At 40.6% G+C, this 17042-nt stretch overlaps 1 long non-coding RNA gene across 1 annotated transcript in view; it reads right to left on the bottom strand.

Annotated features, from left to right (window-relative positions):
* Positions 1–10238, bottom strand: part of LOC119627219 (uncharacterized) — a 165892-nt gene extending 155654 nt beyond the window's left edge. Inside the window, exon 1 of the long non-coding RNA XR_012095268.1 lies at positions 1681–10238. This is a non-coding gene — a long non-coding RNA (uncharacterized lncRNA). The remainder of the gene's footprint in view (positions 1–1680) is intronic.
* Between the last annotated feature and the right edge of the window lie 6804 nt (positions 10239–17042).

Genomic DNA, 17042 nt, shown 5'->3' with positions numbered 1-17042 from the left:
AGCTGCCACTATCATTAGAATGAAGACTTTGCTCTTTGCTCTTTATCATTAAGACTGTAGTTTGTGGCCGGGCGCGGTGGCTCACGCTTGTAATCCCAGCATTTTGGGAGGCTGAGGTGGGTGGATCATAAGGTCAGAAGATCAAGACTGTCCTGGCTAACACAGTGAAACCCCGTCTCTACTAAAAATACAAAAAATTAACGGGGTGTAGTGGCACGTGCCTGTAGTCTCAGCTACTCGGGAGGCTGAGGCAGGAGAATTGTTTGAACCCAGGAGGCAGAGGTTGTGGTGACCTGAGATCCCACCACCACACTCCAGCCTGGGCAACAGAGCGAGACTCCATCTCAAAAAAAAAAAAAAAGGACTAGTTTGTTAAAGAGGTTACACAGTGCAGGGTATCTGTATACACAGGGGGCTACTAAGGTGGGTATTGTGGTAGGCTGAAAAATGGCCCTCCCAAAGATACCAAGTTAGTTTCCTGGAACCTGTAAAAGTTACCTTTATTGGAAAAAAAAAAAAAGCGGGGGAGGTCTTTGTAGATAAGAGTAAGTAAAGACTCTTAAAATGGGGAGATTGTCTGGTGGGGGACCCTAAAAAATGCAATCACGAGTGACCTCATAAGACAGAGGAAGATTTCATCACACACACACACACACACACACACACGAAAAGGCAAGGTGAAAATAGCAAAGATAGAGAAGACATTTGAAGATGCTTGCCTCGAAGATTCTAGGGACAAAGTCACAAGCCAAGAAATGCCAGCAGCTACCAAAAGCTGGAAAAGGCAATGAGCAGCTTCTCTCCTAGAGCCTCTGGAGGAAGCCCATCCTTGTCAACACCTGGATTTCAGCCCAGTGATTTAGACTTCTGGTCTCCGGAGCTAGGCAAGAATATGTTTAGTTTGCTTTTCATTACCAAGTTTGTGGTGATTTGTTACAGTAGCCACAGGAAACTAATCCAGGTATTAACTGGCTTTTCAACCGAGCAAGACTCACCAGTGAATGACTGACCAGCAAGAGTGAGATGTGCTGTTCTAACTAATAGGTATTAATTGAATGATGCAGTTTCAAAGATATAGACAATCGTGCTGATAAACCAGTTTGTTGGAGGGAAGGAGCCCTTAGTTTTAGCAGACACCAATTTCTGTGATGCAAATACTCCCACCATGGCCCAATTTCAAAGGTTTAACATTTGGCTTGCAAAATTCCTTACCATTTAACAATTGGCTTGCACAAGCCAGGAGGAGCCAGCTCCAGCCCCTCCCTGTAGAGGTGCTTTAAATCACGAGAGAAATTGCTCTAAAACTGTATTGAGCATAATTTAATTTCTCCTTGATAATTCTGAAGGGCACTTCATGGTATTGTAGTTCCTGAGAGTCAACATGGGGAACATTAATTACTGCTGCACTGCATACATGCAGAGTTGCTAATCAATGGCATGGGGGAAGACAGTTTCCAATGCTGATGGAATGAGAAGGACCAGGCAGAACCAGAATGTCCTGTAGATTGTCAGTTGCATGCTTTTATTCCTTGGAGAACTCTGGAGGGAATCCAGTAGAGGCCATCACGTCCTTAGGTAAATTTATTATGGTATAAGTTGTAATTGTAGTGACATAAATCTTAATCATTTTTTTCCAATGGCATAAGGCTTTACAACTTTCAAAGTGAATTGGATTTTTACCTTAAGCAAAATAGAACAGAGGCTTTATCTCAAGCAGAAACAAATGGAGTGTGTAAAATTCGGTCTCTCTCTTCAGCCCCATGCTACTGACTTCTGAACAGCATTCCAGCTGTATTTATCTGGGGCTTGGGAAATTTTCTTGGTTCCTGGGAAGAAAGTTAACTAAAACATATGACATCTCTGGCAGCAGTCACAATTTCACAAAAAACTTTCTTGCAATAACTTCACATATTGCTTCCCCTGGTGGAATCACTATCTCTAGGGAAAGCTTGGGTCTAAAATGACAACTATATTGAATGAAAGTGAGAGCTGAATGCTAGATCCGCCAGCTTGTATCTCTCTAGGAGAAGTCTTCATCTTAAAATCACTTTTTATGGATGACGTTATGACAGAGACAAGTTCTAGACTTTTTTTCTTTTTCTGCTTTTAAAGCATAAAAATTGTAAAACTTCTGACGTAGCCAGGCATGGCAACGTGTCTGTAGTCCCAGTTACTCAAGAGACTGAGGCAGGAGGTTTGAGCCCAGAGGTTCAAATCCAGCCTGGGCAACGTAGTAAGACCCCCCCCAACACACCAACCTCAAAATAAACAAACAAAAAGCCTTCTCAAGTAAAAAAATAAGCAAATACAGTTACTAGTCCAGCTACTCAACAGTGCTCCCTGTAGATGAAATACTACAGAGTGTTTGCTATTTACAGGAAATTGGAGGTGGGGTGGTTACTGGAGAGTGGGTTGGCAGAGATTGGTGGTTATGTAATTTACTCCTGAGATAGACTGGTTATGAGAATCAGTGTTTTCAAATTTCAAATACTGTCTTGCTTTTGCTTTTGTATATATATATATACACACACACACACACACACAAAAGCAAAAGCAAGACTGTTATTAGCTATCCTTCCTAGAGATAGCTAGCAAGGACAGCTAATCAACTCTTTCAACATTTCAAGATTAAAGGATGAGGATACCACCTGTGTTTTAATACGGACATTGCTCAAGCCCTTTATACTGCCATGTAAAAGACTTTTAGAGCTCATGTGTTGATCATTGCAGTGATGAGATGGTATTAAAAGGCTTGACAAATTGGTCTCCATGGCAGTGCTTCTAGTCCCAGCTACTCAGGGAGGCTGAGGCAGGAGGATAAAGTGAGCCCAGGAGTTTGAGTCTAGCCTGGGCAACAAAGTGAGATCCTGTCTCTAAAACAAAACTCAACAAAACACAGGCTTGACAAACACCTACTGAAGACAATATGATCATTACTTATAGAAGGGAGAGGATCAGAGCTAGGAGAGCGAAGGACTAGATTTATGAAGCTTCAGTCCCTTCTTTATGGCACTGAAGAGAGACAGTTCAAGTCCTCTAATTGCCCCATAGGCTTTGTTATATAAGAATGGATAATTTGCTACAAGCTAGAAATGGCAAAACCAATGACCTCATGTTGCTACTGTACTGACTAATCATCTTACTTGTGAAACTATCTATACCTCGCAGAGAACTTTAAGAAAACCATTGGGCATGGTGGGTCGTGCCTATAATCTCAGCATTTTGGAAGACCAAGGTGCGGGGATCCTTTGAAGCCAGGAGTTTGAGACCAGCCTGGGCAACACAGCAAGATACTGTCTCTACATAAAATAAAAAATAAGAAAAGTTAGCCAGGCATGGTGGCTATGCCTGTAGTCCTAGCTACTTGGGAGGCTGAAGCAGGAGGATCCTTGCAGTGAGCTATGATTGTTCTATACTCCAGCCTGGGTGACAGAGCGAGACCCTGTCTCAAAAAAAAAAAAAAAAAAAAAAAAGAAAGAAAAGAAAAAGAAAGAAAACCTTGCAGTACACATTTTCATAAGCCCAAAAGTTACTTCCTTCCATTTATTGCAAGGCTACGAGAACCCAAATGTCTGCCTGTTACAATTTTAACCAGCACTTTTCTACAAGTGAGTATGTTCAAGAACCCCTAAAAAGACTGTAATAATCAGATATCAAGTACCTATATGAGGTAGCAGGAGGAAGAAAGAGACAGTACAGAGAAATAACAATCCACACATAATCCAGTAATGCAAGCTCTGAAATTCCAACACTTCATTTCAACTGCTTCCTCCCAAATTCCATACCATCTTCTTGCTTTTGGATAAAGTCAGTGACAAGAAACGAGATGGTCATACAGCAGCAACAAAAATACAATCAGGAGAAATAATGATTTGTAATATCCCTGTGCGAAAGAAACAAACCTGAGTAGTGAGAGGAACATGGGTCTTGGATTAGGATATAGACCGATGTCTAAACCCTGGTTGGCCAGTCATAAACTATGTAATAACCTTGGGCAATTCACCTAATTCCTCTGGGTCTTAATTTCCTCATTTCTTATATGTGGTAATTGTGCCTAATTGAGAAAATGCACAACAGAAACTCAATAGTAGCTCTAATTACCATGCAACAGCCAGGAAGGTCCACTGTGTGGGTTTCTTTCAGGCTGTGAGTAAGTGGACACGGATTTCTGTAGCTCATTTCTGCCAGAGGATATGAGTATTTCAAGAAGCAGGAAGGGCTGGAGGTGTGTGAAGGCTCCCCCGCTCCTGTACTTCATTTGTACACTCTCATCATCACTGGAGGAGTCTCCTGACTGCAGTTGAGCCTTCAATGAGATGATTTGCATCACTCACATTCCCAGCTGGGTGGGGGAAGCCCAGACATTCTTGCTCTGCCCCTCGACCAGCTTGGTGCCAGATTTCCTCTCGCTTCACCCCCCAAGGAAGTCATCTAGGGAGCAGGCATCACACGGTAGCAACAGGCCTTATCGATGACAACATCGTAGGTTATTTTACCCACTCTGTTTATCTCGCACTGAGAGGCAGGAGAGCACAGTAAGGAGCACAGGTATTTTGGTTTTGTTTTGTGGGTTCTGTGGGGGTTTTTTTGTTGTTGCTGTTTTTGTTTTGTTTTTGAGATGGACTGTCACTCTGTCACCCAGGCTGGAGTGCAGTGGCACAATCTCAGCTCACTGCAACCTCTACCTCCAAGGTTCAGGTGATTCTCATGCCTCAGCTTCCCAAGTAGCTGGGATTACAGGAGCACACCACCATGCCCGGCTAATATTTGCATTTTTAGTAGAGACAGGGTTTCTCCATGTTGGCCAGGCTGGTCTCAAACTCCCGAGCTCAAGTGATCCTCCTGCCTTGGCCTCGCAAAGTGCTGGGATTACAGGCATGAGCCACCGCGCCTGGCAAGGAGCACAAGTTTTGAAGTCAAACAGACCTGTTTTCAAAGTCTGTTTCTGTCCTGTGCCACATCTAAACCTTAATTCCCTAAGCTGTAAAAGATGACCAAATAGGCCAGGCGGTGGCTCACACCTGTAATCCCAGCATTTTGGGAGGCCAAGGAGGAGGATCACCTGAGGTCAGGAGTTTGAGACCAGCCTGGCCAACGTGGTGAAACCCTATCTCTATTAAAAATACAAAAATTAGCCAGGCATGGTAGTGTATGCCTATAATCCCAGTTACTCCAGACGTTGAGGCAGGAGAATCACTTGAACCCAAGAGACGGAGGTTGCAGTAAGCCGAGATCATGCCACTGCACTCCAGCCTGGGTGACAAGATTGTCTGGGAAAAAAAAAAAAAAAAAAGGAAAATCAGGATTTCTAAGAGATATCTCTACTCTCATGTTCATTGCAGCATTATTCATAATAGCCAAGATATAAAAACAACCTAAATGTCCATCAACAGATGAATGGATGAAGAAAATATGGTATACATATACAGCAGAATATTATTCAGCCTTCAAAACAAAAGGAAATCCTGTCATTTGCAACATGAATGAACCTAAAGAATATTAAGCTAAGTAAACTAAGCCAGACACAGAAAAACAAATACTGTGTTGATCTCACTTATATGTGAAAACTAAAGTAGTCAAACTTAGAACAGCAGAGAGTGGAACGTTGGTCGCCATGAGCTGGAGGGATAGGGGAATGGGGAGATATTGGAAAAGGGTTACAGAGTTTTAGTTATCCAAATGAATAAATTCTGGAGATCTATTCTACAACAATGTGACTACAATTAGCAACACTATATTGTATTATTGTATACTTGAAATTTGCTAAGAGGGTGGATATTAAGTGTTCTCACCACCAAAAAAAAAAAAAAAAAAGAAGAGAAAGAAAGGGAGAGAGAACAAAAGAAAATGGTAACTATGTGAGGTGATGGATATGTATATGATATATGTGCATATTATATATATGATTTGATATGGATATATCCATATATATGCATATATCCATATACATATATATGCATAATTGAAATTTGTACATATTTAAAGTGTACAACATGATTAGATATGCATATATATGCATATTTATCCATATCCATATGCATATCTATGCGTATCAAATATCCATATCCATATCTATGCATATCTATGCATATGTATATGGATATATATACATATCTATGCATATCAAATCATCATGTTGTACACTTTAATATGTACAATTTTCAATTGTCAATTATACCTCAACATGGGAAAAAGTCTTGTCATGAAGGAGATGCTTAAAAAATGGTAGTTAATGTTATTATCTTTGATTGGTTTGTCTTTGAATAAATTTCTGTGGCCTAAATGAGGAAGCATATTCAAGGTATATATGCAAATATTTGTAAGAGTAGAGGAAAGTTCTTAATCCAAATTATATGCACCAATATTGCTCACTTGAGTGGAAGGAAATTATAGAATGGAGTATTAACTTTCTAATGACTAGACAAAATTAGTTGAGTAAATTACCCAATCAGTTCAGGGGAGGGAAAAAAAACCTGATTCAAAGTTGTTTGTTTCCCCCTCTGCGGGTTCATTTTATTGCTGCAACCTTCTAATTTGTTTTAGTTATAAAGACATGGCCATTTCATTTTCAGTTTCACCCAGGAACTAGAACTATATTTTGAATAGGGACAATTGGATTTAGAAAATCACTTTTGTACAACTAGAACTCATTTACAGCTAGTTATTCAAATATCCAGTGACAGCATAATAAAAATTTAGGGCCTTCATTTAATTAAACACTCCAGTTTACGATTCCCTGGAAGTAGTAACACATATTTAGAAACTGCTCTCTTTCATGTTTTTAAAATGGCATCTAACATTAAGACAGTAATTTATTAAGAAATAACTTGCTGATCTGAAAGTGCTGATGTGATTTCAAAATATCTTTAGAATGAATCCAACTCGATGAGACTTATATGCATAGATTTGGAGAACAAGGAGCTTATCATAGGATTTTCATAGCCCTCTCAAAATGGCAAATGAAGATAAATTGCAGAAATAGGTACTGCATGTTGCAATCAAAAGGGAACCTGCCCACAAACTGAAACAAACTTGGAAAACAAATGAATGGAAGATTAAACAGTGAAGTCTAAGTAATATTACTTGTTCCCCTATGATTAAAGTATGACAGGCACCATGAGTCAAACTGTAAACATATACTAGTTATAGTAGACCTCACTGGGTTTCTGCTTTGGTAAACCACAGCTGCCTCCAATTTACCATTGAACCATGTTTTAGGGAAACGAAACTAGCCACCACCTCCTTTCATGCATGTGATATATTATTCATAAGCAAGCCCTAATGACAGAAGAGAGCATTCTTAAAATAGTCTAATGGCTTTTTTATAGTGAACAATACAATCCCCTTAATTTTTTACACCTAACTCACAACATATTCAAGAATATTCCATCATGTGCTTAACTTTAAATTTTAGATGACTTTCTTCACCTGAGCTGGCAGCTTTACTAATGCCCTAGTACAAACATATAGTTGGGAGCCTCCTCAAATATATACCAAGAAGCACGTGATATAAACTGGAGGAATCGTAGTATGGGACCACCTGATAATAGTAAAGCCAATGTTTACTTAGTATTTACTATTTACCTAACATTGTGCTAAGCACTTTTGAAGAATTATTTTGTTTAATCGGCAACACCAATAAGACAAAATTCCAGTGTCCCAGATGATAAAACTAGCAAAACTTAAACATCCCAACAGTTAATAAAAAATTAAACCCCTAAGTGAAAATTAGTTTTTCACAGGTGATTTCTTGGGAATTTATAAAATTTAAGTTTTCCTAAAATTAACTGTAGATACATCTTAATCATACATAGCAAATGTCTACAAATTTTAAGTGATTTCTCTGCTATATTAGCCATTTAGATCAGCTTTTATATGAAACTTCCTTTTCATAGGTGCAGTTGAAGACAAAGGATAAAAGCTTTTTCATACTTTAAGCTAACTTTCATTAAACTATCCTATCATCAGAAACCCACTGCCAGTGGGTACGGTGGCTCACGCCTGTAATCCCAGCAATTTGGGAGGCTGAGGCGGGCAGTTCACTTGAGGTCAGGATTTCAAGTGAAATCCTGGTCAGCATGGCGAAACCCCATCTCTACTAAAAATAAAAAAAAATAGCCAGGTGTGGTGGTGTGTGCCTGTAATCCCAGTTACTTGGGAGGCCGAGGCAGGAGAATCACTTGAACCTGGGAGGCAGAGGTTGCAGTGAGCTGAGATTGCGCCACTGCACTCTAGCCTGGGTAACAGAGTGAGACTCCGTCTTGAAAAGAAAAAAAGATACCCACTGCCAGCTCTGAAAGATCTTCGATGATTTGGGCCACTCATTCATTCCTCAGACTTAACCACCAACTGTGCACCACACCCTGGGGATACAAATAAGACATGAACTCCACCTTCAAAACACATTCAGCCTGCTGAGAGAGAGAGATAAACAAACCATAGCAAATAAAATGCACAATATCATATAACAGAGGTAGGGAGAATGAAGGTCGAAAGGAGAAAGTAATTGGGAAAAAAGCAATCTTCAGAAGGCTTCACAGAAGCAGTGACACTAAAGGTAGCATCTTTTTTTTTTTTTCTTTTTGAGGCAGAATTTCACTCTCTTGCCCAGGCTGGAGTGCAGTGACGCAATCTCAGCTGACTGCAACCTTCACCTCCTGGGTTCAAGCAATTCTCCTGTCTCAGCCTCCCAAGTAGCTGGGACTACAGATGCATGCCACCATGCCGGCTAAGTTTTGTATTTTTAGTAGAGATAGGGTTTCACCATATTGGTCAGGCTGGTCTCAAATTCCTGACCTCAGGTGATCCACCCACCTTGGCCTCCCAAAGTGCTGGGATTACAGGTGTGAGCCACCTCGCCCGGTCTAAAGGTAGCATCTTAAATGTAGATGAAAATCTGTGATATTCAGTATGTTCACTCTACCTTTTTTTTCCAAAAGATGAATTACCTTTTCATTAATGTTTTCCTTTTTTTTTTTTTTTTTGAGACAGAGTCTTGCTCTGTTGCCGAGGCTGGAGTGCAATGGCGCTATCTCAGCTTACCACAACCTCCACCTCCCAGGTTCACATGATTCTCCTGCCTCAGCCTCCTGAGTAGCTGGGATACAGGTGTGCGCCACCACACCCAGCTAATTTTTGTATTTTTAGTAGAGAACGGGTTTCACAATGTTGGACTGGCTGGTCTCAAATTCTTGAGCTCAAGTGATCCTCCTGTCTCAGCCTCCCAAAGTGCTGGGATTACAGACATGAGCCACCACGCCCAGCCAAAAGATGAATTACCTTTTTAAAAAGGCATAGGATTATATATCTAATTTACCTACTATTCCATTACTATTTTACATCCTACTTCTGAATTTCTCTGTCTTCCAGCACTTATGTTGACTTAATTTTTTTCTTTTAACTAGTCAGATTGTTGTACTATCCACATAAAAATTATTTCCAAACACTTGTGATGGAATCCAGGGATGCCACACCTAGGCATATAACTCTCACAAGGAGACACGTACAAAAACATTTATCTTGCATTGTTTGTAAGGGAAAAATAATGGAAACAATTTAAAGATCTATCAACAAAAGCATGAATAAATTGTGGTCTTTTTATACAATGAAATACTATCTAGCACTTTAGATGAACTAGACGATGTGTACTGGCCTGACGCGGTGGCCCATGCCTGTAATCCCAGCACTTTGGGAGGCCAGTGTTCACTTGAGACCAGGAGTTCAAGACCAGCCTGGCCAACAGGGTGAAACCCATCTTTACTAAAAATACAAAAATTAGCGGAATGTGGTAACAGGTGCCTGTAATCCCAGCTACTCGGGAGGCTGAGGCAGGAGAATTGCTTGAACCTGGGAGGCGGAGGCTACAGTGAGCCAAGATTGTGCCACTGCACTCCTAGAGACAGAGCAAGACTCCATCTCAAAAACAAAAAAAGATGTGTATTAAGGGCCAAGCATGGTGGCTCACACCTGAAATCCCAGTACTCTGGGAGGCTGAGACAGGTGGCTCACTTGAGCTGAGGAGTTCACGACCAGCCTGGGCAACATGTGAAACTGTCTCTACAAAAAAATACAAACATTAGCCGGGCATGTGGCGTGTGCCTGTAGTCCCAGCTACTTGCAGGGCTGAGGCAGGAAGATTGCTTGAGCCCAGGAGGTCAAGGCTTCAGTGAGTCATGATGACACCATGCACTCCAGCCTGGTGAACAGAGTGAGACTGGGGGAAAAAAAAAAAAAAAAAAAAAAAAGATGAGTATTAATACATGTTGAGTGAGAATAAGAAGAAAGCACATAATATATCATTTAATGATTAAAAACTTGCAAATCAACTTTATGCCTTGTGTATGGATACATATATAGTATAAATATAAAAAAATAGCTGGGTGTGGTGGTGTGTGCCTATAGACCCAGTTACTTAGGAGGCTGAGGTGGGAGGATTGTTGAGCCCAGTAGCTCTGGGCATCATATAGTGACCTCCCAGGAGCGAGGGCTACCAGGTTGCCTAAGGAAAGGTGAACCTACCTGTGTAGGAAGCAGAGCAGGTCAAAACTCCTGTGCTGATCAGTAGTGGATTGCACCTGTGAATAGCCACTGCCCTTCACCCTGGGCAACACAGGAAGACTCCAGCTCATATTTAAAAAAATTTAAAACAAAATAAAAATACACACAGGAATTAAAACTCTAAACTCAGGTAGTTGTCGCCTCTGCAGATGACAAGAGAGGAATGAGAGAGATTGGTTTCAGGGGTTTTAACTACATCTATAAGATTTTAACTTTGTCAGCACTACCGGTGACTTGGTGAGGAAAAAAAGATTTTAACTTGGAAGAAAGAGAGGAAAGGGGAAAAAAAGGAAGGGAGGAAGAGGGAGAAAGGGGGAGGGAGGGAAAAAGAGAGATCTGAAGCAAATATGGCAAAATTTTATTACATGACTGAGCTGGATTGTAGATAGATGATTTTTTTGTCATATTATTTTGTATGCTTTTCTGTCTGTTTGAAATATTCTATTGTAAATAGATGTGCTAATCTTTATAATAATAGTCCATGGTATTATTCACCAAATTTAATAGTCTAACAAAAGTTTAGAAGTAAAAAATCAGCAAGTGGCACATATTTTCCAGTTCTACTAGTAAAGAAACTTGTTTGCATCTGGGGAAGATAATATTTGCAGTGTAACTTCCCCACTCCCTTTCCAGCACATCCTTAAAGGACTCAGATGGAATGTCTTCCTGTTACAAAGAAAAGTGCTTATGCATATTAACTCCTCTGTTGCTGAACCAATTTGTGACAGGATGAAAGAGCTACTGGGAAACAAGGTTAAGAAGGATGGACACTCTATTCAGTATTTATAAATTTCTAGGTTTTTCCTTTTCAAGCTCCCTTAGAATTTTTACGAAAGAGGTCAACAGTTTAGCATGCCTCCAAATGAAAAATGTTATGTTAATGTATTCGCTAATAAATAATAGTTTCAGAGGCAAAATTAAAGGCTCAAGTTGGTAAATAAATCATCCAGCGCCATATCCATCTGTGGTCTCTGACATCAAAATAGAATGAAGGGCCGGGCACGGTGGCTTACTCCTGTAATCCCAGAACTTTGGGAGACCGAGGCAGGTGGATCACTTGAAGTCAGGAGATCGAGACCAGCCTGGTCAATATGGTGAAACCCCATCTCTACTAAAAATACAAAAATTAGCCAGGCATGGTGGCACATGCCTGTAATCTCAGCTACTCAGGAGGCTGAGGCAGGAGAATCACTTGAACCCAGGAGGCGGAGATTGCAGTGAGCCGAGACTGCGCCACTGCACTCCAGCCTGGGCAACAAAGTGAGACTCTATCTCAAAAAAAAAAAAAAAAAAAAAAGAGAGGGAGAGAGAAATGCAGAATCTCAGGGTCTCTGGCCTACTGGGTCAGAGAGGGCACTACTGCAGCCAACTTGGGTAAGAGGAGACACAAAGCAAGTAAGACGTCAATTTCATATAAGAACAAAAATTAATATTTTTTTATTCTTCCCACTCTCCCTCATCTCCCTTCCTCTCTCTTTCTTCCTCTTCTTTTCTTTTACAGTACACATTAAAAGAGAAACACATCAGCCAGAGAGAAGCAGCGAAATGCTTGGTGGTGAGGGATTGGCCCCCACCGTCTGAGCTGCACCGTCTGAGCTGCTGCCCCAAATGGTCCCATACTAGGGAAGCCCAAGACTAAAGCAGCCAACACTGCTATCTTCCTTCACCCAGTAAAGAGCAGAACCAAAGTATCAAAAACAGGCAAAGGGGATTCGGGGAAGAATGGGCCAGGTCTCCTACCAGGCAGGACTAGTTTCTCTTACCTCTCTAGTCTCTGAAAGGAAGCACTTCCCAAAAGGCAGAATCCCAGTTGAACTGCTAGATCATGCACTGTGCTACAGTCCAATGGAATGTTGTCATCCAAGCTGGCCCCATCCAATGGGGAGGAATAGACAGATGCAGGCAAGGGAGGAGAAAATAATCTCTGGCTGCCCGGAGGCCCTCACATGGAAGCAGCTAGAGAAATGGTGTGCCGGAGTGTCCACCATGATACTTGTCAGTGGGAATCCAAACAATCACATAGTCAAGTCTGGCTTAAAATGGCCAGTAATGTATACCATTGAAAATCTAGTTTCCATGTCAAGAAGAAATGTAACATATAAGAGAAACTCAAAGAAATTGCTAAATGAAATGCAAAGCATGCCAAGAAAATGTGGAAGAAATGGATTCTGGTTTGATCCCACTTTGTGAGCAAAATATATCTCATTCTAAGGGGTCATATGAAGAGTGGCTTTGGCTGGGTGCGGTGGCTCACACCTGTAATCCCAGCACTTTGGGAGGCCGAGGCAAGTGGATCACTTGAGGTTAGGAGTTCAAGACCAGCCTGGCCAACAGGGTGAAACCTCGTCTCCACTAAAAATACAAACAAAAAAAAAATTAGCCAGGCATGGTGGCAGACGCCTGTAGTCCCAGCTACTTGGGAGGCTGAAGCAGGAGAACTATTTGAACTTGGGAGGTGGAGGTTGCAGTGAGCCGAGATTGAGAGAGTGGCACTTTGTCTCAAAAAAAGAAAAAAAAAAAAAAAGAGGCTTTGGCTATAATGGGAATGCTGTGGAAAAGGCAAGACCACTAAAGAGGAAAAACAGTTTCATCTTACTATGGGATGAAGGAAATATGTTTTTATATGCTGTTTTCTAATATCATTTTATGTAGATGTGGTTTCCTAACTATAGTATAAGATACTCTATCAGGAGCGTATGTTTTGTGTGTGTGTGTTTTTTTCATTTTCCCCCAAAAGAACCTAATGTACTACATTGCATGCAGTAGGTGCTCAACAAATGGATTTAATAAATTTCAGGAGATGTTGATTTCACCAGGACTTAAATCAATTTGATAGTGATCAGATGATTAATAGCATTCTTAAGAAGAGAGCATATGGCACTAAAACACCAGAATCTGTCACAATCCTCTTCTCCCTATCTTAACCAAGAATTACACAGGAAGGCAGTAGGCAGGAATTGTTAGAAAAAAAGCACAAACACAACGAAGGTGGGAGGCAGTAGTTTTCAAAGCAAGTAAGAATTGTGGAGATAGACATCAAAGAGATAACTTGGCAGAGATTTCTACTGAATTCCCTGGCAGAGGGATTCCTGGTCTAATCCTGGAAGTGCCACAGGCTTCCCATGTTGTCCCACATAAGAAATTTATCCTTAATTGCCTGCTTCATTTTCTTCATTTGAAAAATAAAGGAAATGAAGGTCGGCAAAGCCTGACGGAATATTTGGAAAAGATTCTAAATTCATCAAGGTTCAGAGTCAATCACCCTCCACTCTAGCTCCTAACCAGCATTTTAATACAAATGGAATTAGCCAAAACTTCAGTGGCCCTAGGAAGGGGGGCCAAACCCTGGCCTTAGGGAGTAAAGTGATTTTGAGGGAGAGATATGGAATCAAGGGTTCAGCTAACCATTTGCATATGTCACTCAAGCAGCAAAGATCCTTCATTGCCAGGTGAGGGAATGGGTCATAGGAAAAAAAAAGGGAATTGTAATTGCCCTGATTTCACTACACTCTTGAGATGCTAAAGTTACCATCTTAGTCCATTTTGTGTTGCTATAACAATACCATAGACTGGGTAATTTAAAAAGAAAAGAAATTTATTTCTCACAGTTCTGGAGTCTGGGAAGCCTGAGAGCAAAGTGCCAGCATCTGAAAACAGCCTTCTTGCTGCGTTATTCCATGGCGGAAGGCAGGAAGGTGAGGGAGGGAGAGAGCAAGAGAGACTGGGGAAGGAGGCTGAACTCATCATTTTATCAGGACCCACTCCCACAGTCAGTGACCCACTCTGGAGACGATGGTATTGATCCATGCATGAGGGCAGAGCCCTCACAAGCTAATCACCTCTTAAAGATCCAACCTCTCAACACTGTTGCACTGGGGATTAGGTTTAAATGCACGAACTTTAGGGGACAAATTCAAACCACAGTGATAATACTTAAAAGAGTGAAAGAGGCTTGTTTGCTCCTAAGGTTTCTCCTTTTAAGCCAAGGGTCAAGAATGTGGAGCAAATAGATGATTTATTGTTTTAAGACTGAATTGTGGCTTAATCTTGGTTCAAAGAGAATGGAAAAGGCTGATGTTACAATGTCAGAATGGTAGCAAAAAAAAAAAATCTGGTGCCGAATTCTATTATATCAGAAGTGAAGTGGGAAGCAACAAACTAACAGGAACATAAGAAACACATGTGCCCCTAGAATCTTCAGTTATCTCATAATAAATACATTCACTGAAAGCAGTGGTTTGGAGGACTATACCATCTTTTAGAGCTATATTAAGTAACAGAGAGAAGAGGAAGAGGAAGGAAAATAGAATCTTATCGAGAAGGAAATGAGCCAAGCAACAGCAAAAGAATGTCTACAATATACAGAAGTCAATCTATTTAGAAACCCCAGAGACTTTTAACCCTTTTGGGAGGAGAACGTTTCATCTGTTGATGTTTCTTGGTTTACAGTGCTGAAACCTGATGAAAGTTCAGTCAGAACTACAGGATTGTATGTTATGTTTTTAAATGTATTATGGAGGCATCAACTTGTCATTGAAAAAAACGACAAATTTAAACAAAATAAGATCAAGATCATGTAAAATTGAATACAACTTTACAAATAGATTGATTTCTAATGCAAACGTTTGTAGCCCCAAATGGAAAATATTACCTGTCCCAGGACGACTATTCAGATGATGAAAGTTGAGTCAAAAGATGTTACTCAATTTGTTAATGGGGTTCTTGAAGTGCTCATGGAAAATAAACACATTTCCTACCCACAGCAAGGATAAGTAACATATATTGGATATTATTAACCAGGTAATTGCTGTCATCCTAATTTATTCCTTGATTCAAAAACAAAGTGGCTTTTCTGCCAAAATTCTATTCATTCTAAGTGCAGAAATTTCTTCGCTCTCAAATTCCACTAATTTCCATTATCATTAAATTAGTAGATTAAAACTTTGTTGAGATCTTCTTTATTGAACCTATTTGTTTATCTAATTCTGCCATCCTTATTAGGGGGCTATTAACTCAAAAATATTTGGTTTTGGCTGGGCACAGTGGCTCACACCTGTAATCTCAGCACTTTGGGATACTGAGGTGGGAGTCAGTTGAGGTCAGGAGTTCAAGACCAACCTAGGCAACATATCAAGACCTCTATGTGTACAAAATATAAAACAAAAAATAGCCAGGTGTGGTGGTGCATGTCTGTAGTAGTCACAACTACTTGAGAGGCTGAGGCAGGTTTGCTTGTGTTCGGAAGGTCAAGGCTGCACTGGCTGCACTGAGCTATGGTCACACCATGGCACTCCAGCCTGGACAACAAAGTGAGACCCTGTCTCAGAAAAACAAAGAATAAAAAATTAAATAAATTAATATATATAATACAGGTGTGTGTATATATGTGTATGTATATATATGTGTGTGTATATATGTATGTGTATACATATGTATATATTTTTGTGTGTTTTTATTTCTGTTTACTGGTTTCCTTCCTAAAGCTAATCACTGGGGCCTCTGTTTTTTCAACTTTAAAATGAACGCAGGCCAGGCGTGGTGGCTGCCGCCTGTAATCCTAGCACTTTGGGAGGCCAAGGCAGGTGGATCACTTGAGGTCAGGAGTTGGAGACCAGCTTGGCCAACATGGTGAAACCCCATCTCTACTAAAAATACAAAAAATTAGCCGGGCCTGATGGCAGATGCCTGTAATCCCAGGTACTTGGGGGCCTGAGGCAGGAGAATCACTTGCACCCAGGAGGCAGAAGTTGCAGTGAGCCAAGATCACATCACTGCACTCCAGCCTGGGCAACAAGAGTGAAACTCTGTTTCAAATAAATAAATAAAATAAAATGAATGCTTGTATCAAATAAGCCTAACATTTAGGAAAATATATTTCAGTATATATAATAGAAGCAACCTACTTTCAGAAAGACAATGAACTGATGAAAAAGTTTTTTTTTTTTTTTTACGTATTAGTTATAAAATAATTACTAAGAAGTAAAATTCAGTCACATTTATTCGCAGATCAATTCTATCAGGGTCTTAGTATTACTGAAATCAAAGCGTTTACTATTTGGTGATACCAAATTCTCTGATGAACCGCCTTCTATTGAAGTTTTACTTTTTTTTTTTGAGACAGAGTCTTGCTCTGTCCCCCAGGCTAGAGGGCAGCGACGGGATCTCAGCTCACCGCAAGCTCTGCCTCCTGGGTTCACGCCATTCTCCTGCTTCAACCTCCCGAATAGATGGGACTACAAGCACCCGCCACCACGCCCAGCTAATTTTTTGTATTTTTAGTAGAGATGGGGTTTCACCATTAGCCAGGATGGTCTTGATCTCCTGACCTCGTGATCCGCCTGCCTCGGCCTCCCAAAGTGCTGGAATTACAGGCGTGACCCACCATGCCCGGCCAGAAGTTTTACATTTTTAAGCAAGAACAGTGTTACAGATTTCTTATACAGCCATTTAAATTCACCATGCGATACTGAATTACATTACATTAT

The sequence above is a fragment of the Chlorocebus sabaeus genome, chromosome 14 (assembly GCF_047675955.1).
Source record: "Chlorocebus sabaeus isolate Y175 chromosome 14, mChlSab1.0.hap1, whole genome shotgun sequence".
Lineage (NCBI taxonomy): Eukaryota > Metazoa > Chordata > Mammalia > Primates > Cercopithecidae > Chlorocebus > Chlorocebus sabaeus.
This window is presented reverse-complemented; position numbering and strand designations above follow the sequence as displayed.